This window comes from Euprymna scolopes, chromosome 6, assembly GCF_053919585.1.
Source record: "Euprymna scolopes isolate OS-2025 chromosome 6, ASM5391958v1, whole genome shotgun sequence".
Lineage (NCBI taxonomy): Eukaryota > Metazoa > Mollusca > Cephalopoda > Sepiida > Sepiolidae > Euprymna > Euprymna scolopes.
The window spans coordinates 147569763-147594579 of NC_136487.1; the positions used below are offsets into that span (position 1 = coordinate 147569763).

Sequence of the window (24817 nt, forward strand, 5' to 3'; positions counted from 1 at the left end):
TTATAAATTCGATTAATTTTATTCTTCATGCAACCTCACTCCAGTTGTGGATCCCAGTTGCATGTTTTTTTTTTTTTTTTTTACACACGAATCAACACTTATCAAGGCCTGGAGGTCACTCGAGGATAAGGGTTAATGGGTATACATTAGTCAATGTGATTATAGCATAGTAAACATAAGTAGTGAGAATTTTGTGAATTAGATTACTTAGGGGGACGGTTCATCAAGAACTTGTTTATGTTGGAATTGACAACAATCAGATTACAGTCAGCTGGAAAGCAGGCAATCGGAAGAGAGTTCCACCTGGTATTGTGGCATGGTCCCTTGCCCTGGTAGAGGCCATTTTTATATTGTATTTTTATTCTTGTCAAAAGTCTCAGTATTTGTATGTAACTTTGTGTTTGCACATGTGCCTTGGTAGATATATATATATATATATATATATATATATATATATAATTCTTTTGTTTTATTGTTTTTGCTAGTTTCCTTCATTAATGTATTTATTTGTTAATTTCTGTTGCTTTTTTTATGCTACATTATTTTTCAGAAAGTTGTGTTTGCCTTTCGGAAGTTAATCAATATATATATATATAGTGTCCATTGAACGTCGGGGGTGGGGGTCACCTTGGTACTGCTGTTTTAGATGATGATAGTACCTTTAGGTATTGGCAAAAACCACATTATGTTGGGATTTGGGCAGCAAGATGTCGGTTCACGTTACACTTGAACTTCTGCATGTCAGTACAGTTAGGGAAGCAGGGACCTGGAATGGAATTCCAGAGTCTAGCGGTTCTGGGGAAGAAACTACTGGAGTAGAAAGATCTTTTACATCTAGGGATCTCTACTGTGTGGGGGTGGGATTTAGCTGCCAGTCGGGTTTGTCGAGGGTGTCTACGTCATTGGGGATACAAGTTGCGTTTTAACAAAAGAAAGAAAATGAAGGACATATATATGGATGCACATGAATATTATGATGGAAATAAACAAAACATTAAGAGAATAGGAGGGTTGCCAGTTAGCAAACGCTATCTAAAACATAAACAGAGTTTTGTAAATAAAAAAAGTGAGGGGGGAAAAAAAAAAGCCAAATTTTATAAGAAAACATTTTTAATGCAAGAGATAAAAAAATATAAAAGTTATTTTAAGTCATTTATGCAAATGTGTTTGAAGAAAATTAGTTTAGTAATCACAAGCTTTGCACAGAGGCTGTTCTTGGCCTTCAGGCCAGGAGCGGAAAAGGAAGTAATCAGTTCTGGTCAATGTGGGGGCAACCCTTCATATTGGACAATTGCTAATTTTTGACCCTGCCAGAGTGTCCCCTTGGGGGAGCTGGTTTTCCCTCCCCACATTAAAAAACGAATTTCGTCATCGTCATTGATTGAAAATAATATTGTGCCTAATTTGCTCAGTAGGGAAGCAAATAAATAGTAATCACAAGGTTAGAATTATGTAGGTCAATATGTCCATTGCATGAGTAATACATGTATAGGAGTATTTGGCAGCGTGGCATTGTGTTGGAAGGGGATAGATCCTGCTGATTAGAGAAACAAAGTAAATAGGATTGAAAATAATACTAAAGGAAAATGCTAGAATCGAACCCAGTAATCAAAAGTTGAAAAGAATACACATTGCAATTTAGATACGATGATAGAAACGTGGAGCATTGTCCATTGTGTTAGATATAACTATACAACTAATGTAAATTAAAGAATGTCTTTGTGTTCGAGACATAGATAATATGCAAAACCCACATGAAAAAACATTCACGTGTTTGAGCATGTTCTGACGTCACAAAGAAAGATAGATTCGATATATCCAATCAGTCAGAGTCAGAGAGAGCAGTACGAAGAGTTTGAAGTTGACAGAATCGGGAGAGTGAGTTAGCCGAAGCCCCTTTCTGAAGCGAACTGGAAAAGGAGACAAGACAATGTAATTCTGCAAGGCATTCGAATCCCTGATCTTATGTTTATCCAGATGTTATTTGTAAGCCTTGTCTTTATCATCATTTCAACAAAAAGGTAATGTGTTTTGTGATCATTTTTTGTAAATGAAAATTATATGAAACAAAGTGTTAACTGTCTGTCGTAATCATCAATAAGTAATTCCCTTCTCCATCTCTCCACATTCATATCTCTCCTATTAGTAATGTGAAATCTCCAAGAATTTCGTCATCGTCATTGATTGAAAATAATATTTATTATAAGGAAAAAAGATGGAATCGAACCCAGTATTCAAGAGTTGAAAAAAATACATTTTGCAATTTAGATGCAATCCTAAGAATGTGGGCATTGTCCATTGTGTTAAAATAACGATACAACTAGAGGTCAGAGTAAGGACAACGGAAGTCAAATTTAGGAATTTTCTTTGTGTTGCTAAAAAGCGTGTTGGAGACATGTGTAGTATGTAAAACCCACATGAAAAAATATTCATTTTGATGTCACAAAGAAAGATAAATGCAATATAATCAGTCAAAGTTCAGAGATACAGCAGAGAGACACAGCTAGGAGATTCGGGAGATAGAATAGTTGAGTTAGCTAAGTCCTTTTGGAAGCGAGGCAGAAAGGGAGACAAGACAATGTAGAAATCTAAGAGCATTGAATACCTGATCATGTTTTTGTTTGCCATCCACCAAAAAGGTAATGTTATTTTGTTTATCCTCTTTGTAAATAAACTTGCATGAAACCAAAGTGTTAACAGTATCCCTTCATAAATAATGGATCCATGTTAAAAAGAACTGTCCATTTCACATCTCTTCACATTCATCTCTCTTATTAATAATATGAAAGTGATACTATGTAAGGAGTTGAACAGCAAGATGTCTGTTCACGTTACACTTGAACTTCTGCATGTCAGTACAGTTGGGAAAGCAGAATACCGGAAGGGAGTTCCAAAGTCTAGCAGTTCTGAGGAAGAAACTATTGGAGTAGAAGGCTTTCTTATATCTAGGGATCTCTACTGTGTAGGGGTGGGATTTAGCTGTTTGTCGGGTTTGTCGGGGGTATTCACGTCGAGGGGGTACAAGTACTTGCAGTTCGTCGGAGCATTCGCCACTAAAATACTTGTAGAACAGGCAGAGGGATGCAACATTTCGTCGATGAAACAGAAGTTGAAGCTTAGATGACAGTTCAGGACCAATCAGGTTGGCGACTCTCTTTTGAACCCTATCCAGGAGTGAGAGACTAGAAGCAGATGCACCATCCCAAATGTGACAAGAGTACTCCATACATGGGCGAATGGTGGCCTTAAAGAGGTACAGGATATTTTCAGGTGTAAGTAGCTTTCTAGCATGGTAGAGAGAGCCCACCTTCCTCGCAGTGACCCTGGCAATGCCCTCAATGTATCTGTCCCAACTCATGTTCCCTGTGAACGTTAGACTGAGAAGTTTAAAAGAAGTACTTTCAGGAAATGTATTTTTAGCCATTGCTATTGGTGGTTGAGAAGGTTTCTTGTAATTATTGAAGGAAACAAGCTTAGTTTTGGCAGCATTGAATGTGACCATCCATTCATGTCCCCATTGCACTACAGATTGGAGGTCTTCCTCTAGTGTTTCTGCCATTTCCTATGATATGTGTTCATTTCTTTTCCCTTCATGCCTGTTATAGAGCATGGTGTCATCAGCAAACATACTAATTTCAGAGACTATTTTATCAGGGAGGGAATTTATGAATATTAGGAATAATAAAAGTCTAAGGATAGACCCTTGAAGTACTCCCGCATTTATATCATATTGTTTAGATGTACGACCGTCGAGGACAACCTGGATCATTTTCTTACGTCTAGAAGACCATCGTGTCATACCATGTCAAAAGCCTTAGATATATCTAGAGCTACTGCTCTACCTTCCTCTGCTTTGTCTAGTGTATGGTATATACGTTCAGAGATTGTAGTTAGGATATCTGCTGTAGAACAGGCTTGCTTAAATCCATATTGTTGGTCGGTCAGAAGTTGAATAGCTGTAAGGTGATGGACTAGAGCTTGGTTAAATAAGGACTCAAATATTTTGGCGAAAAGTGAGAGGAGACTAATGGGTCAGTTCTTTTGCCAGAATTCTTGAAAACAGGTACCACAGGAGTAGTTTTCCAGCAGTCAGGAAACCAAAATTCATTATGTAAAGTTTGGAGAGAACTGGAGCAACCTTGGTGAAGTATTTTTTAATAGCACAGTCGGGATTTTGTCCAAATTAAAACTTCAAGTCGCTAGGTACATGTGCAAAATAGTCTGCTAAAGTATTTCAGCATTCAGATTCAGGAGTTTTGCCACAGATACCCAAATTCGAACAAATCTTTGTTTCTTTTTTTGTTTTTTTTTTACAAACAATTTATTTAATATTTTTACTTGATAGTTCAGATTGTTTTTTGTATTTTTTTTTTTTTTGCGAGAGAGAAGGGGGAAGAGTTAGTGATATTTGGGGTAGTAAATATTAAATATTTTGCAGTATAGACAACAAAATGAAAAGGTGGTATAAAAAAAAAATAATAAAACAAGCCGAACATGCGGGATCCTCCTCCAATGAGTAAAAAAATTTACTTTCACCATGACTAATAATTGCATAAAATTTTCAAAAAATCCAAGGCGTCGTTATTGAGAAAAACGAACAGACAAACGGAAGTGAATTATTATGCCCAATCCCTTTTTATCGGCGTGGACGGGGGGGCAAAAAAAAAAATAATAATAATATATAACAAATAAATGTTACCGAAGCTGAGATAAGTTACTTTTCTACATACCTGGATAAGTTGGGTTATTTTTGTTGTTTTTTTTTTTAAATTTTGCGCGTGTATGTTTTACCTTATTTTAAAGCGTTTATTTAGTTTGAAACAGATAGTGTCGGGTGTTTACATTGGAACAAGAAATAAATGGCTGACATTAGGCTAATGTCCCATTAGTCATCTGAGGTGTCTCGATAATCGCTAAAAAATAAAATAAAATTCTAGTAAAAGTTACTGTGACATTTATTGCGTTTCTACCGGGATTTTGTTTGGTAAATTTTTACGACGTGCCCCAGCATATTATAAACACCCTAACCTTCCCATATTAAGAACGGCTTTCGGAATAAACACCCGCCAACCTCGAAAACCGTTCTTAACATGCGGAGGTTGGAGGGAGTATCACGAAAGCCATTCTTAACATAAGGTGGCTGGAAGTGTTTATACTACGCTGGGGCAGAGGTGCTAGTGCAGAGAGTGATCCGCGCTATTTTTTAAATCGTATTTCCAAGTTTAATAAAAGTTTTTTTTTTATTCAATTGGTACAGAATAGGTACAACACCCTCCCCTCCCCATGTTAAGAATGGCTTTTTGGGTTTGTATTACTGTACACATAGATTCGAAAAAGTTGTCAAAAAACAAATATAGAACAAATAAATGTTATCAAAGGCGAGATAAGTTACTTTTCTACCTAACTGGATATATTTTTTGTGTTTTTATTCAATGTAACATGCTTATTCAGCTCGAAAAACATGCAGTGTTTACCGATATATTGGAAAATTCAAAATGGCGCCAGACTGTCTCTTTAACACGGTAAGTTTGGGAAAAGATGTTATAAATAATAAACTAGACAAAATACTATTAAAAATCAACCGAATATATGTCAACTTATGTCATGGTAACATATATTGAGCGAATTTCTAACAGTATTTTTTCTAGTTTATTATTTATAATACCTTTTCCCAAACTTACCCTCTCCGAGAGAGAGTCGGCCTCCATTTTGAATTTTCCAATACATCGGTAAACACTGCATGTTTTTCGAGCTGAATAAACATGTTACACTGAATAAAAACACAAAAAATATATCCAGTTAGGTAGAAAAGTAACTTATCTTACCTTTGATAACATTTATTTGTTCTATATTTGTTTTTTGACAACTTTTTCGAATCTATGTGTACAGTAATACAAACCCGGCTTTTTAAATAATAACGTTATTATTTACGTCCGGATCACTCTCTGCACTAGTACCGTTTTTTTATTTTTTTTTATTATTATTATTCTTCAATTGTAAGGTTAAAGTACAGAATAGGTACAAAACACCCTCCCAATGTTAAGAACGGCTTTTTAAATAATAATATTATTTCAGCATGGATCACTCTCTGCATGAGTACTGGGGCAGGTCGTAAAAAAATACCTTTTGTTTATTATTATTTCGGGCAATTCATCGTTTGGTCTACTTTAGCTGTTCCGGAATTTGTCGTCAAAACTTGGGAATTCCGTTTAATTCTATCAGTGCACTATTTTGCGCACGCGCGCGCACACACACACTCACCAACTTTCTTCAAGTAACATTTACGTCGTTGAGTCCAAAGCTATCCCTATATGGCAATGGCCTTGGTTGACTTTTTTTTTTTTTTTTTTTTTTACCACAAACGCAATAAAAATCGATTCAAAGAGTTTCACAAGTAATGTTTTCATTGTTACCTGAACACAGATAAACAGACGAAGAAAAAAAAAGTTAACGGGAACAAAGTCCATTGGACGCGATTTGCGCAATTTCTAAACGAATTGTTTGTGTATAATTTTTTTCTAATTAAACTACATTCTTTAGCTTTATATGAATCTGAAATGTTCATATAAATTCTTTGGATATTTTTAGCTAGAGTAAAGAAAATAAAAAGGGGTGAAAAATATTTACAACAAATAAATGTTACCTAAGTTATCCTTCTGTCTACCTGGATAAGTTTATTTTAGTTTTAATATATTCTAAAGTTTTATTTATTTATTTTTATTATTCAAAGCAAACCGAGTATCCACTGTTCAATTAGAATGAATTATACACCCGCGGATCTGGCAAGATAAAAACAATAGGGGTAACCACTATTGGTTTAAAGCGGAAGTTGGTGTCAATGGACTTTATGCCCGTTAACTGAAAAAGTTTAAATGCTAGCCGATAAATTAAAATAAAGGTACACAAAAACTTTTTTCTTGACTTCAGTAATAATAATATGAAAAGAAAAAGCGGAGAAAAGAAATATTTTTCCGAGCACTTGCTGCTGCTCCCTAAATCACAATTTTGGGCGTTAACATATTCACGTATTTAAAATTATTAATTTAGTAAAGCAAAATAAAACTCATAATGATAACAATATATATTTTCATGGCTTACCTACTTCGCTGATAAGAAATAAAGAGGTGATGAAATATAACGAAACAGAAGAAAAAGTCAATAATTTCTTAGTTTATTTTGGTTCTCCTTCGGTCATGATTCAGACAAACTGTTTATTGCGCTTCATTTCTGGGGAACAGAAATTCGGTGAACACCGGTTAAATACGTAAAGGCTAAGGGAGCTAACTCTCAGCGACTGCGGTGATAAAGTTCTTAAGAATATAGTAATCTACGGAGAGAAAAAGAAGTGGTTTTCTTTTACTATACACATAGATACGAAAAAGTAAAAAAAAACAAAAAAAAACAAATATATAACAAATAAATGTTATCAAAGGCAAGATAAGTTACTTTTCTACCTAATTGGATAAGTTTTTAGTGTTTTATTTAATGTAAAATGTTTATTCGATTAAAAAAAATATACAGTGTTTTCTCAGTAAATGTGAAAAAGACAAATGGCGGCGAGCTCGCTGTTGAATACGTTAAGTTTGGAAAAATGAGTTCAAACTAAAAAAATTATACAAAATACTGTAAAAACCCACTCAATATATGTTAGCGTGTGTCATGGTAACATATATTGAGTGGGTTTCTACTTTCAATCATGCTGGGCCAATTATGTGGCTGCCACAAAGATATCCGGACACGAAGAAGTGATCCAACGATTGGAATGCTGTGAAGAGCCATTACGTAGGGATCTCACTCGCACATCAGGTCGGAAACTTACAGACACACACATGGATGAGATCATGTGTGCCATTTGTCCAGCAGTTGTTTATTGTCTACTGACAATGAACAAGACTTGAAAGCGGTAAAGACAAAACAGAATGACACGATGATAATCCCCAATATGATATGTACCTCAGGGTCTATTATTCACTCTTACACCAGAAAGAGGTCTATCCGGATGCTATAAGAAACTATTTCACCGCTGATTTTGATCAAATTAAAGGCGGACCACTTCCTCAATCAGAATACCTGGACCTTTTGAATAGACTTCCAATTGAAGTAATAAATGCACCAACAACGCTATAATTCGAGGCGACATTCAACAGGTGTGGGAAACTACTATATAAATTCCTACCACTCTTTCTCTGCGTGACATCTGAAACATGATTGGTTTTATTTTTTGTCAAATAAATTGAATGTTAAATTAATGAATGGAAATCGTCCTTGTATGAGTTTATTTTTTTATAACAAAGTTTTATTAATATTTTACTTCATCTAAATATTACAAAATGGTGACTAAGCATTTCTGCTTCAGATCTGTGAAATATCGGTTCATTTTATCTAATCTGATATTTCTATAACACAATAATAATCCTCTACTTCCTTTCTGGCTTGTCCAATCAGAGGCCATCTCTCAGACGAGCTGAGCACATGACAGTGTTTATAAAAGGCTAAACTCACGGCAATGCTGCTTCTTTCTTCTTGGCCAGGACGTGTTACTGACAACAACTCTACCTGTTCCCAAACTATTCTCTTTGGGTGCAACAAAACCCTACCAGACTTGTCGCCCTGAGTTCGACTATAGATGAGGAAACAAATAATTCAGCATGGTTACCACCAGATCCAGACTTCAATACACAGGAACACTTTTATCTTCCTTATAGGACTGTTTCTAATCTTTGTCGAAGTCGATAGACATAAATTCTTTCCACGACTGACCCTCTCTTTTTTTTTACAAGTATTCTAACAAATCAATAAAGTTGTTATGTTAGACTTGTCTTTTTACGCTGTTTTTTTTTTTTTACATAGGAGTCACTACCACTTACTAAGGCCTAGAGGTCACTTGAGGATTAAAAAGAAATGTGTACAGTAGTCAAATGGGACAATATCGTAGTAATCGTTAGAAGTCTAAATTTGGTAAATTGGATTACTTAAGTGGAACGGCTCATCAAGAACTTGTTTACGCTGGACAAACGTGTTTTGGCTAAAGATGATCTTGTTGAGCCGTCATCTTAAATAATCCAATTCTACCCAATTTACACCATTAACAATTACAACACTATCACCTTACATTCATTAGCTCTTATCCTCGAGTGGCCTTCAAGCCTTGATAATTGATGATTCTCTTATAAAAAAATAGATCTCTACTCGGATCCAGCTAAGTATTACCTACTCTATCCACGGAAGTTCAAAGCTTGCTGTGAATTCTTCTTCAGGTGCATATATGTGTTTGGTAGTGCGTTCATATGAGTGATTATATGTGTGCGTATATGTGTTTGTTAATATGTGCATGTGGTGTGATTTATATGTGTGAATATATGTGTTTGTTAGTGTGTGTATGTGTGTGATTTATGTGTGCATATATGTGTTTGTTAATATGTGCATAGGGTGTGATTTATATGTGTGAATATATGTGCTTGTTAATATGTGCATGTGGTGTGATTTATATGTGTGCATGTATGTTTTGTTAGTGTGTTCATATGTGTGATTTATATGTGTGTGCATTTGTGTTTTTTAGTGTGTTCATATGTGTGATTTATATGTGTGAATACATGTGTTTGTTAGTGTGTGTATGCGTGTGATTTATATGTGTGCATATATGTGTTTGTTAATATGTGCATGTGTGTGATTTATATGTGTGCATATATGTGTTTGTTAGTGTGTTCATATGTGTGCATGTATGTGCTTGTTAATGTGTGCATGTGTGTGATATATATATGTGTGTATATGTGTTTGTTAGTTTTTGCATGTGTGTGATTTTTATGTGTGAATGTATGTGTTTGTTAGTGTGTTATCATATGTGTTATTATATGTGTGCATATATGTGTTTGTTAGTATGTGCATGTGTGTGATATATATGTGTGCATATATGTGTTTGATAATGTGTGCATATGTGTGACTTATATTTGTGCATATATGTCTTTGTTAGTATGTGCATATTTTTTATTAATATTCTCAGTGTATGCATCTCCTTTACTCTGTAAGAAATCTTAAAATATGAACAAACTTTTGCATTTTAATATACAAAAAATATCTTTTTTTTTCTTTTTGCGAACTTTTTGCACTCATTATTTTATAACATTTCTTTGGCTCCCTTACATTTGAGTGTTTACTAAAACTGTTTTCCTTTTAAAAAATATTTCTCTAAAACTGTCTTGCTTGATTGACCCCCTAACCCTAACCCCCATGGAAGGACCCCTCGAAAAGTTACTGTTATCAAAGAGTAACAGCACATACATCAAATTTTGAAAAATCAGAAGTTGAAATTGCATAAAAATTTCAACATTAACCAAATGTCAACTTAATATAAAAAAAATGGAACTTCATTGGCTATAACATGGGCCGAGTAGTTGGCCTCTATGATGAACAGAAATAAAGTTATTGTTAAAAACATCACTTTCGCCTTTCCAGTGATCTTGGCCATCACCTTTGATCTAGATATATAGCAGAGTAGTGGTTGTGGATGACCACAGCAGTGGCAACAGTGACAGTTCATCGTTTATAAGTTTGAATCTGTGCTTGGTTTATAAGATCGATTTTGATTGGTGCAAGCATTAAACTTTATTTCTGGTTTGTCAAATTAGAGGTTATCTCCCAGACCAACTAAAAACATGATAGAAGTCAATAAAAAGGTCAACATGTGGATTACTTCCTATTTTCTTGGCCAAAATACCGCATCCATAACAACATCATGTGGCTTGCACCAACCCTCAAAACTCCTCTCAACAGAACCTCTCTGGGCATTTTGAGTTCGACTTCGACAAGAAGATACATAATTCATCATGGCTACCACTGGATCCTGATTTCAACATCGGTTTGCGAGTTTGAATCTCTTTGGACTATAAGCTCAGTACTGATTGGTGCTAGCATTCAACTTCCCTTCTGTCTTGTCCAATCAGAAGCCACCTCTCAGGCAAGCTGAGCATGTGACATGATAAACAACAACTCCATATGGCTCAGACCCCCCCCCCCAACTTCTTTCTTAGAGCACAACGGAACTCTCCCCTCCCCAACCCTAAAAACTTTTCTCAACAAACCATCGCCAGGCCTTTTGCCCTGGGTTTGACTTGTGGGAACATGATGAGAATTAGCAGCGAACCGGATGTTAATGCATCCACCATGAGAGACAAAATGAAAAATCGTCTTTTGCACATGGCTCCACGCATCGCTTCCGCTTGGGGGAAAATAAAATAAGATAACCACAAAATAATTATCGACCAATGGCAGAGCTCCGCGCCTAAAATAAACACCTCAAATATCACAGTCGCTGGGAGCCGGTTTGCCTCTATAAAATGAGGGGACCAAAAAGAGGAAAGAGGAGATTTGCCCTGCTGCGTCAGTGAATGCACGGACGGATTCTCCCACCCGACCTAAAGAGATGAAGAAGAAAAAGAAATAAAGCACCAGTGAACTGAAGCCGACTACCCTCTCATGTTATGGGACAAACGCCTTCAATTCTCAACAATGCCTAGTTCACACAAACCAAAGAAGAAAGGAGGAAAAGGAAGACGAAGATGCCAGGCTGCTAGCTGCTGATGAAAAAGTCACTCGCTTTCCAGTTACAAGCCAGGTCACGCATCACTGACAGCAGGATGACCACCCTACCCTAACCATCTCCATTGTCCAAAAGATAAGTTACATTTTACGAACATTCATTCCCCGTCAATTCATACATACCTACAAACATTTTATGAACATTCATTCTTTGTCAATTCATACATATCTACAAACATTTTACGAACATTCATTCCTTGTTAATTCATACATATCTACAAACATTTTACGAACATTCATTCCTTGTCAATTCATACATACCTACAAACATTTTACGAACATTCATCTCCTTTGTTAAATCCCTCTTTTATAAATATCGAGGCCATAAATGGTGACACCCGAATGCGAGAGAAACACGCATTTCCTTCTATACCCTAGACCGAGGCCATAAATGGTGAACCCGCCGACCACGATGAAATCACACATTCCAAAAATAAATAAATAATAATAATAAAAGGACAAACGTATTATTGCTGAAGTTAAGAGAACCCATTTTTTTTTTGCTCAAATAATTTACGTGACTAAAATAAGAATTGGCGAACAATTATACAAACACCAACCTTCAAAAAAAAAAAAAAGAAAAGAAAAGAAAGTTTAATTACATTAACAGGACGAACGGCAATCTGCTAAGATATTAAACATTTTTGTCAACCACTGAACGCGTAACCCACAAATTTCGCAATGGAGGATACTGTGTCAGCGGTCTCTGTAAAGATACCGGGATTTATGCATGCTGCTGTGGACGGATGGTTTGCCATATGCGAGGCTCAATTCAAACTGAGGAACATATCCAACGAGACTACAAGATTCTATCATGTCCTCTCAAATCTTCCCCCGACTTGATTTCAAACCCTATCCACTAAAATCCTCACGGACACTCTCAGAATAGCTCCGCTATTTCGGGTGGCGAAGTGTGTGGGAATATGATGAGAATTAGCAGCGAACTGGATGTTAACGCATCCACCATGAGAGACAAAATGAAAAATCGTCTTTTGCACATGGCTCCATGCATCGCTCCCGCTTGGGGGGGGGGAAATAACCACAAAATAGTTATCGACCAATGGCAGAGCTCTGCGCCTAAAATAAACACCTCAAATATCACAGCCGCTGGGAGCCGGTTTGCCACTATAAAATGAGGGGACGAAAAAGAGGAAAGAGGAGATTCGCCCTGCTGCGTCAGTGAATGCACGGACGGATTCTCCCACCCGACCTACAGAGATGAAGAAGAAAAAGAAATAAGGCACCAGTGAACGATAAAAGATAACGAAAAGATAAGTTAAATTTTACGAACATTCATTCCTTGTCAATTCATACATATCTACAAACATTTTACGAACATTTATTCCTTGTCAATTCATACATACGTACAAACATTTTACGAACATTTATTCCTTGTCAATTCATACATACCTACAAACATTTTACGAACATTCATTCCTTGTTAATTCATACATATCTACAAACATTTTACGAACATTCATTCCTTGTCAATTCATACATATCTACAAACATTTTACGAACATTCATTCCTTGTCAATTCATACATACCTACAAACATTTTATGAACATTCATTCCTTGTCAATTCATACATACCTACAAACATTTTACGAACATTCATTCCTTGTCAATTCATACATACCTACAAACATTTTATGAACATTCATTCCTTGTCAATTCATACATATCTACAAAAATTTTACGAACATTCATTCCTTGTCAATTCATACATATCTACAAACATTTTACGAACATTCATTTCTTTGTCAATTCATACATATCTACAAAAATTTTATGAACATTCATTTCTTTGTCAATTCATACATATCTGCAAAAATTTTATGAACATTCATTTCTTTGTCAATTCATACATACCTACAAACATTTTACGAACATTCATTCCTTGTCAATTCATACATATCTACAAAAATTTTATGAACATTCATTTCTTTGTCAATTCATACATATCTACAAACATTTTACGAACATTCATTCCTTGTCAATTCATACATACCTACAAACACCTTGTCAATTCATACATATCTACAAACATTTTACGAACATTCATTCCTTGTCAATTCATACATATCTACAAACATTTTACGAACATTCATTCCTTGTCAATTCATACATACCTACAAACATTTTACGAACATTCATTCCTTGTCAATTCATACATACCTACAAACATTTTACGAACATTCATTCCTTGTCAATTCGTACATACCTACAAACATTTTACGAACATTCATTCCTTGTCAATTCATACATATCTACAAAAATTTTATGAACATTCATTCCTTGTCAATTCATACATATCTACAAACATTTTACGAACATTCATTCCTTGTCAATTCATACATACCTACAAACATTTTACGAACATTCATTCCTTGTCAATTCATACATACCTACAAACATTTTACGAACATTCATTCCTTGTCAATTCATACATACCTACAAACATTTTACGAACATTCATTCCTTGTCAATTCATACATATCTACAAACATTTTACGAACATTTATTCCTTGTCAATTCATACATACCTACAAACATTTTACGAACATTCATTCCTTGTCAATTCATACATACCTACAAACATTTTACGAACATTCATTCCTTGTCAATTCATACATACCTACAAACATTTTACGAACATTCATCTCCTTTGTTAAATCACATTCCATCCTACGAACACTTTGCCTCTCCTAATACAAGTTGTTGGTAGTAAATAAAATCGGTTCTCAACCTTCAATATTTGTCTGTCTTTAATTATATGGAGTCAGAATCTACACACTTCCAACGTTATTCGTTTCATGTATTCTTAGTTGTGGCTTCTATGGCATCTTTTCCCACCTCTAACCATTTTGATAAATACCGAGGCCATAGACTTCAACAAGAAAATACATAGTCCATCATGGCTACCACTGAAGTTTCTCGAGCTGACAGAAATAACGGGGAAAAGGTCCACTGAGCGTTCTTCAATTCTTTTATGAACATATTGTCTGGAATCTATGAAGACTACTTTTTATAAGTTGAAAGAAAAAAAAAATTATTTTAATCGCAGTTTATGGTGATGGTTGGGTTAAATACATGTTTGTAATTTTATTTATTGTATTTCCATGTTTTCCCTGTTTATCATTATAATTTTCTCATAGTGGTTTAACGTTTCACAATCGTCTGCTTCCGGTTATTCCTGTCAGTGGTAATTCACCCCCGAGAGACTGTGAAAACCGCAGGTCGGTAAATACAGAAGTAGCCCTAAAACTATTTCCTTTTAAAAGGTATTTATTAAACGGGCTTACCCCAAAAACTCCCCCCCCCCAAACTAAAACCTAAGAAACGACTTTCAAATGCCTATAAAATAGGACATTACTTGTTTATTTATTTTTATATTTAATTCTTGACATTTTCTTCATTAATTGATAAAATGGTAGCAAATTTATCTATATTTAAAAAATTTTCTTTTCAAAAGATTATAAAACTTTATTCTCATACTTACAATGAGCGTTAAAGTGTAGTATCTGTTCTTCAGCTGCTGCACTTCCATTTCTTGTTCTCTTTCGGTGGAGGAGCATTCCTTTCCTTCACGACTGAGACAATTTTTTATTTTTGTACCTTTTCTCCACGTTAAAAAACTACTCTGGTGTCTAACTCTGTCCGGTGTGGAGGCATTGTAAATAGGTACAATGAGCGTTCTGTTTGCCACGAAAAACCCCCCAAAAAACTTCATGATAATTATTAAGAAAGAAACACTACCTATTTACTTGAAAATAGATGACGTCATAATGTTACATTTTTCATAACAATAACAAGGTTTGTTTATATTTGTGAGAAATATTGAAACGATTCCTGTTTAGCTTGCCAATTTCTGACATTTCATCCGCAGACGCGTGCCACATTTTAATTCATGAACATACATATATGTATATGCACCTATACACATATATATACTAGCATGTCAACCCGGCTTAGACCGGGTCATTCGTGTATCAATAAATAATGAAAAAAAAAAAAACTATCTGTTCTTTATGATGTCATCTGTTTTTAAAATAGAGTTTGCTTTTGCAATAGCTATTTATGAATCACGCGACCAGAGATTGGACAGTTTTTGTTTTATTTGGAGAAAACTGTGTTTTACTGAGCATTTTCACATCTCCAAGAAGAAAAAAAAAAATGATTACTAAAAAGAAATCACTCGAAAAAGACCCGATAAGGGCAAAAGCTTGCTTCACATTTTTAAAGGTAAATAAATATCTCTTTTAAAAAAGCCAAACAACATATCGTTTTGGCTATCTTAAAAAAAAATTGATATGCATTCATAAAATATGTTAAAAAAAAAGCGCCACCCTACTACTTTACTAGCAAAAGTACCCGTCGTTGACTGGGTTCAAAAACAGCCTACAGAAAATGTACTCTGATTTATGAAAGTATGATAGGTTATGAAAAGGAAGGTTTGTAAAAAGATAGCTTCGAATTTGGGGGTATCAAAACCAAAGCAAAATATGATGAAAGTAAAAATAAAATAGATAAACCCCATAATTTATTATACCATAACTGTTCACACTGAAACACTTATCACAATATTTTGTGGATTTATATTGATAAACCTTGTTAAACTTTGTGACATATTTCCATTCTATGCGGTCAGGCGCAAACGAACACCCCATAATTTTATTATACCATATTTCTTCAAACTGAAGCATGTTCGAACATGTTTTCCCTCACATATACACACCCACATGTATGCACGCACATACGCACACACACGCATGCATATACACAGCCTCATACACACACTGACATTCATGCGCATACACACATCCAAGCTGTGACGTCACTTCCTTTTAGATGAAAACCAGACATGCGCACCCAGAACACTAACTCCAGTATAAAAGTCAACAAAACCTGTCAACTTCCCTTTTTAGTCCAGACCAGCATTCGACCTGTTGAGTCGACGAACCGATCACGTGCTCTAATGTCACTTTCCCTGCTACTGTAATGTGGGATAAGAGCACGCACACTTTATACGCTTTCTCTCTCCATGAACTGGATTGACTTTCTCACTCTATCTCCCCTTCAGCTTTGATCCATCAAAACAGGCATGTGCGTGACGCTCTACTGAACGTAACCCTCTCTTTCTACAGGCCGGCTTGCCACTTTACGTTTCTCTCTGGCATTCCCCTTTCCTCCCACGCGTGTAGTCGTCAACGGCCAAATGAACATGTGTACATCCAAGACTTTCATTTCTCAACAGAAAATAAAGGACATGTTTATTTTATTCCAGCATTTGAGTTCTTTTGTTTCCTTCAATTCCATTCGTTTCATTATTTTCTTGTAGCGAGTTAGGGTATTTATATTCTGGTCCGCAACAAACATAATTATCAAAGTATACTTACGCAGATAGTGGAGTTACTATCTTTCAAAGCATATCTGAGAAAATTGACCAAGTCCTATCTGCTTATCCTTCAGCTAACATTCACGTATGTGGAGACTTCAATGTTCACAACGTCGAATGGTTGACCCACTCAAACAAGACCGATGATGAGGGGAGGTTCTGTCATGATTTCTCCATTGCCTATGACCTCACTCAGATTGTTCAGGAACCCACCCATGTGCCCGACAATGACGGCCAGTATGCGAGCCTACTAGACCTTTTTCTCACAACTTGCCCTGAACTATGTTCAGTTTCTGTTCTGTCGCCTCTTGGATCTTCCGACCACTCTGTTGTATCAATTAAGATAAAAATGAAATGTAATAAGTCCCCAGATGTACCTCTCCATCATACAGTATATCGATACACTAAGGCTGACTGGGATAGCTTCCGTACATTTATATCTGATCTACCTCTGCATTCCATGTTTAAAAAGGATGTGTCCTCTATAGTATTAGACCTGACTGAATGGTTAATTGTAGGTATTGACCATTTCATACCCTCTAAAAAGTTTCAGCAAAAACCTAACAGCCAGCCATGGTTCTCTCCAGAATGTGCTGCTGCCATTGCGCACAGAAATCACTTTTTCCACTGCTTCAAACGTAATAGATGTATGGAAACTAAAGCCGTTTTCAGGACTGCCAGCAACCATTGTAAGAAAGTAATAAGGAAAGCAAGAGAGTTGTATGCTCAATCTGTTAAGTCCAAAGTAGCTGAGCAGCGGCTTGGTTCCCACCAGTTTTGGCAAATAGCAAACAGAATCCTGAACAGAAGCGTGTGCTCCATCCCAACTATTATCAATGGACCTGAGGTAATCTCGTCAGCATCAGACAAAGCCAAACTCTTTGTCAAGAACTTTGCAGCTAATTCTACCCTTTGCGACCAAGGCCGCCAACCCCCAATATTTCCTCCTGTATCAGAAAACACGCTATATGATATACGTATATCTCTACGTGATGTTGCCAAGCTAATCAAAAACCTTGATTCCAGTAAAGCAACTGGCCCTGACGGTATTCCAATTATAGTACTCAAAAATCTTCAACCTGAACTAGCGCCCATACTTACAAAACTGTTTAAACGTTGTCTTAAGGAGAATAGTTTCCCATCAGCCTGGAAAATTTCATCAGTATGCCCTGTATTTAAGAATTCAGGTGATCGCTCATCCCCCTCTCAGTACAGGCCAATAAGTCTCCTGTGCGTCATGAGTACGTTGCTGGAATCTGTGTTAAATACAGAAGTAATCAACCATCTCAACAAAAATAACCTTCTTAGTGACACTCAATATGGTTTCCATTCTGCTAGATCTACAGCAGATGTGCTTACAGTTATATCGCATAGGATTAGCAAATCTCTCGACGGTGGCAATCTTTCTAGGGCAATTGCTCTTGACATATCTAAAGCCTTTGATAGGGTATGGCATAAAGGTTTACTTCATAAGATCGCTAGCTATGGTATAGCTGGAAAAGTCTTCTCAATTATTAAATCATTTCTTTCTGATAGGTTCATAAGAGTAGTAGTTGATGGGCAAAAATCAGAAGCTCACAGTATTAATGCCGGTGTCCCTCAGGGGTCCATCCTGGGCCCAACTCTTTTCCTGATCTACATTAATGATCTTCCAAATCACATCCTTACATCATTTGTAGACATTTATGCTGACGACACTACCATTTATGGTAGCACATCTAAGACAGTAAACGACCAAGTTCTCTCCAATTCTCTCTCCTCTGATCTTGAGCACGTAGTACAATGGGGAAAGGAGTGGCTGGTTACTTATAATGCATCTAAAACCAAGCTTCTCTCTTTGCATCATCAACATTCTAATCCAAATTTGGCATCAATTGAAATGAATGGCTCTCGTCTTCAGGAGGCCTCAAGTTTTGACAAGCTTCTGGGTTTGACCATTTCTCCTGATCTTAAATGGAACACGTACATCAAATCTGTTGCCAAGGCCGCTGGAAAAATGGTGGGATCTTTCTATCGATCCGGTAGATATCTCACTGCTGATGCTATTCTCTATCTATATAAGAGCCAGGTACGTCCAAGGATGGAATACTGTTGCCACATCTGGGCAGGAGCTGCTAGAAAGGACTTGTCCTGCCTTGATAGAGTTCAAAATAGACTTCGTAGCCTCGTAGAAGATGTCCTTTTCTCCTCCTTGCAACCTCTATCTCACAGAAGAGATGTTGCGAGTTTGTCTCTGATGTATCGTTATTTTCATGGAAAGTGTTCGACTGAGCTTCAATCTATGGTCCCCCCTCGCCAAACTTTCACAATAAACACTCGTCTAGCTGTAAACACTATCAATAATTCCCCCCACTCTTTATCTGTGCCGAAACCTAAACGTAGATTCCATGAACAAAGCTTCTTTCTTAGAACTGCACGCCTGTGGAATTGTCTTCCGTTTTCCTGCTTTCCGGCTGACTACAATATGGTTGTGTTCAAGTCTAAAGTAAATAAGTTCTTGATGAGCCGTTCCATATAAGTTATCAAATTTACCAAATTTTCATTACTAATGATTACTATATTGTCCAATTTCTACTGTACACTCTTTAACCCTTATCCTTGAGTGGCCTCTGGGCCTTGATAATGTGGTGATGCCTATGTAAAAAAAAAAAAGATAGATATGAAAAGTCTTTATTAAAGTTTGTGCTTATTTCCATTCTATGGAGGCCACGCGCGAACGCAGATCCCACAATTTTATTATACCATCCCTATTTAAGTTAAAACATACTTATCAAAGTATTCTTATGTACATCTATATCAAAAACCCTTGTAAACGTTTTTTTTTTATTTTTTATTTCCATACTTTGGGGGCCAGATGCGAACGCAGCCCCCACAATTTTTATGAACCACCGTTCTCCCAGATCAAACATACCCATTCCTGATCCTCGATACATCTTCTATCATTATATGTAATCAGTTTTTTAAAATAGTCAACCATATAGGAGCCTATTCGTGACCACACACACACACACACACACACACACACACATACACACATATTATAATATATATATATATATATGTGTGTGTGTGTTTTTTCCGCAGCCAAACCTATATGATTAATCTATATATATATTATGGTCATCGGCATCTTTTCAGCTTAGTTTGAATTGAAATAAGAAAATTGTGCAAATTTTCTCCATCTTGTACTCAACGTTTTGAAAAGAAGACATAATTGTTTTAAAACGATTGTAATTTAAAGGATTAGATAGAGCGACAAACGCTCTTTAAAATGATTTATGAAGGTATTACAGCGAAAACTTATTTGAAAATACATTATTTGAAATCAAAATTAAAAATTCCACAAGTGCTTTCTTCTCAAACTAATAATACATCACCTACTTATTATCAAGAAAGATGTTCAAGATCATTTTTTCCTTTGTTTAGATCTGATGTGGGTCAAAGTTCACCATTATGCTAACTGAAAACGCCTCTACATTTTTCGATAAATCAACAACTTTTGAAGGTTTTCGGTTATGCTGAACATGAATATCGCAGGGAAAATTAGCACAGTTTTCGAGATATAAATACCTCTATTATGCATTGTAATTTCTAGTAATTTGTTGTCTAAATAGAATGTGATAGTGAGCATGTGATGGGTGTAGTTAAGTCTACGAGATGCAAACATTTATTCAACGTCATTTCTTTCAGAATAAACGCCCCCCTCTCCATGTTAAGAACGGCTTTTGGAATAAACACACACACCCACCTTCCCATGTTAAGAATTGCTTTCGGAATAAACACCCCCACCTCCCCATATTAACGACTTTTGAAATAAACATCCCCCACCTCCCCATATTAACAGCTTTTGAAATAAACATCCCCACCAACCCATGTTAAGAACGGCTTTCGGAATCGTGTTGAGCTAACTACACAGATCGTATACTCACTGCAGCATGCATACACATGCTCAATATACCATTTCATGGAAACAACAAAGATGGCGGCCAAATAAAACTACTTGACATTACGCAGCAAAATATAATTATTTATAACTCCAAAAATTTTTGTCAGCGCTAATTTTCCCTGCGGTATTTGTTTTCAGCATAACGGAAAACCTATAAAAGTCGTAATTTTTTAAGAAATTGTTGAGGCGTCTTCAGTTGGCGTAACGGTGAAAATTGACCCTGATGCGTTTGCAAAGTGTTCATGACCCAACTAACGAACTGCAGCATAAGTGTGTACTGACAGAAGGCTTTATGTCTGGTATCCTGTCTTGCTCCCTGACCAATTCTATTCCAGCTGATCCCCAAAAGAATGAATATTAAGAAAATTTGCCTATATTTTGTGTGAGATAATACTGAAAAGAATATTTCAACTTTGTGGGAGTTTCTTGCGTAATTTTTTAGTTCTATCTGGACACATAGATAGACAGCTTTCATTTATATAATAGATTATGTCATTATACATCATTATTTATTCCTTCTGTTTCAATAGGTCTACTGACCCCAGGCTTTGACTTGTAACGTGCCTCCTGGTTTGGATAGTATTATTAGACAACAGTAACGTCTTTGAATGGTGTCAAGATCAACACGGACCATTAATATAAATGCTGAAGGAAGAAAAATGTAAATAAAAGCCTGCATATTGTGATTATTGAAAAAATGTTTGAGAATAAAAGGGGTCACCATTTAGCAAGTGCAAAACAAACATACAGCAGCAGCAAACAATCACCATTATGATTTTGAATCTGTGATTAATTTCTAAGCTCAGTGCTGATTGGTCCAAGCATTTAAATTCCTTTCTGGCTTGCACAGTCAAACAGTCAAAGGCCATCATTCAGTAAGTGCGAAACAAATATATAGCAGCTGTGTTATAAACAGGAGGAGCAGCAAACAGCTACCATTATTATTTTTAATCTGTGATTAATTTCTAAGCTCGGCACTGGCTGGTGCAAGCATTTAACTTCCTTTCTGGCTTGCCTGATCATTTCTCAGGCAGGCTGAGTATACAACAAGAAATGATGAAAAACATTTGCCTTCCTCTTTTTACCCTTGACACGGGAATGGCAACAATGCATCATGTTGCTGAGACCAATACCAAAACTTCTGCCTATGCTTGACTTTGACAAGAAGACGCAAGAATCCATCATGGCTACTGACGCGCACACATCAACTTAATATAACACTAACCCACATGCGTGCACACACACACACACACACACACACACACACACACACACACACACACACACACACACACACACACCTACTTAACTACTTACACACGGTCTTGCTTGTATGTTACAAACATCCTCATATGCAAACTATTTCCTTTATTTTGCTCCTTTCCTAGAACAACCTGCCTGTGGAACTCTTCCACTGGTCTGCTTTCTAACTAACTACAACATGGTCGTCTTCAAGTTCAATGTAAACAAGTTCTTGTTGAGCCACCCCGTAAATAATCAAATTCTACCCAATTCCCACCACACTGATCATCACTAAGCACCGTCCACTCTTTAATCCTTATCCTCAAGTGACCTTTGGGCTTTGATAAATGGTGACACTCTTGTAAAAGAAAAAAGGTTTCGGTGAGTAAAAGGGAAGGCATGATAAAAAATATGCTTTTTCTCCCACTAGAAAAAACTTGTCAAAAAGTAAAGTTAAAAAAATACAAGGGTATATATATATATATATATATATATATATATATATATATATATACACTTGTGCCCGATATTATTCATACCCCCCCTTGAAAATTGAGTTTATTAGGTGTAACTTTGTAAGAATTTATTGTTTACGTCCATATTGATACATATTCTTAATAAACCTCTTCTGATCATTTTCGTCATTTTAAAATCTCGGGATACTTGTAATAAAAGAAATATACAGCTATTTATAAAATCTGCAATGTTCAAAAATAATCATACCCCCTTATTTTTTCAGTATTAATCGAGTTTCTGACTGTTTGTTTCCTGTTTGATTCTTATTTTGAATGCTTTTATACAACCTTTGATTAATTTCATTGCGTTTTTTGCATTTTTTCAGAAATTAAAATGATATCAACTGAAAACCAATAAAAGAATAAAAATTATTAGAATGGGGAAGAAAAAAGAGCTTAGTAATGATCTTAGGACTAAAATTGTGAATTCACATAACGATGGTTTAGGTTACAAGTCAATTTCCAAGAAATTTGAGGTCCCTACAGCAACAGTACAGAGCATCATCAAAAAATTCCAGAGCCACCACACAACAAACAACTTGATTGGTAGAGGAAGGAAAAGGAAACTGTCTGCTAGAGCCACCCGGAATATTGTAAGAAGTGTTAATGCAAATCCAACCACCACTACTAAGGACATTTTAGAAATCTGGAGTCTTCTGGCATAAAAATATCAAGGCAAACATTGCAAAGGACTCTGCATGAAAATGGTCTGAAAGGAAGAAGACCAAGAAGGACTCCATTGCACACCGGAAAACACCCTGCAGCACGTCTAAAGTTTGCTAGGACCCATGTGAATTCTCCAGAGTCCGTTTTCTCAAGTATTTTGTGGACTGACGAAACAAAAATTGAATTGTTTGGCCATATGGATGCTTCTTACGTTTGGAGGAAGAAAGGAGAAGCTTACAACCCAAAGAACACCATACCCACGGTGAAACATGGTGGTGGTAGCCTAATGTTTTGGGGCTCCTTTTCGGCTAGTGGTCAAGGTAGTTTGGTCAAGATAGATGGAACCATGAAGAAGGAGCAATATTTGGAGATACTCCAGAAAAACATTAGACAGGATGCGGAGAAGCTCCATTTAGGACCAAACTGGGTCCTTCAACAGGATAATAATCCAAAACATACTGCCAAAATAGTCAAGAAATGGTTTGAGGATAATCAAATTAATGTTTTGGAATGGCCTAGCCAGAGTCCCGACCTGAACCCTATCAAAAACCTCTGGCACATATTGAAAACTGAGGTTAAAAAGTGGAAACCTAGAAATTTGAGGGATTTGGAGAACTACTGCATTGAAGAATGGTCAAAAATCAGTGTTGATGCTTGTAAAAACCTTGTTGATAAATATCCAAAACGGTTACAGGCAGTTATTAAGAATAAAGGGCATGCTATTGAATATTAGTAAGAGAGGTATGAATAATTTTGAACTAGTGCCATTATTGTTTTTCTTTGTATAATGTTTCAAACTTGCATAATTTATTTATTTGTTGAGTTTAAATTAAATGCTTATGCTTGATTTATTGTTTGAAATCCCTTTAATATTGTCTACCTTCTGGTTTGAGCAATATTCTTATAGAAATCTCAAAGATCCGAGGGGTATGAATAATATCGGGCACAAGTGTATATATATATATATATATATATATACTTCATACGCTAATGGTAATTTGTATATCACTTCCCAAATGCTCAACCTAAGAAAGGGAGCATTATAGTCATCCACATACAGTACTGTTTTGCTGTTTCACAGCTCATCAGTACGGCTAGACAGGCAATTACCTCAATCCAGGATCGAAACCCGATCGCCCAAACGACAGTAAATAATGAGATGTTTTGAAATAGTGTCGATCAGTATTTTTTAAGGATTCTTTTAATATTAATTTAATGTATACAAGTTTATATGTCTGTTTGTCTGTCTATCTGTCTGTATGTATGCCTATTTTCAAACTCTATCTCTTCTGAAACTAAAAGTTGCTGAGGCCTCAAATGATTGGATTTTTTATAGACCGTCCTTTAATGAGTCTTTAGTTAAAATAGTTTTTAAGGAGTCAAAAATGGGTGGAAATTGCAAAAATTATACATTTTGTACATTCATCTAATTTTATTTTTAAATTTTAATTTTT

General features: G+C 35.9%; 1 protein-coding gene across 3 annotated transcripts in view; it reads right to left on the bottom strand.

The window, feature by feature from the left end:
* LOC145278030 (F-box/LRR-repeat protein 8-like) overlaps positions 1 to 15568 on the bottom strand; it is a 38138-nt gene extending 22570 nt beyond the window's left edge. Inside the window, exon 1 of one of the 3 annotated variants that reach the window (XM_080130245.1) lies at positions 15099 to 15568. The gene's annotated coding sequence lies outside the window, so the exon portion shown is untranslated. Of the gene's footprint in view, positions 1 to 7098; positions 7256 to 15098 lie in introns of those variants that run through there. The other 2 variants (XM_080130244.1, XM_080130246.1) reach the window with 2 other exon arrangements.
* Positions 15569 to 24817: the final 9249 nt, after the last annotated feature.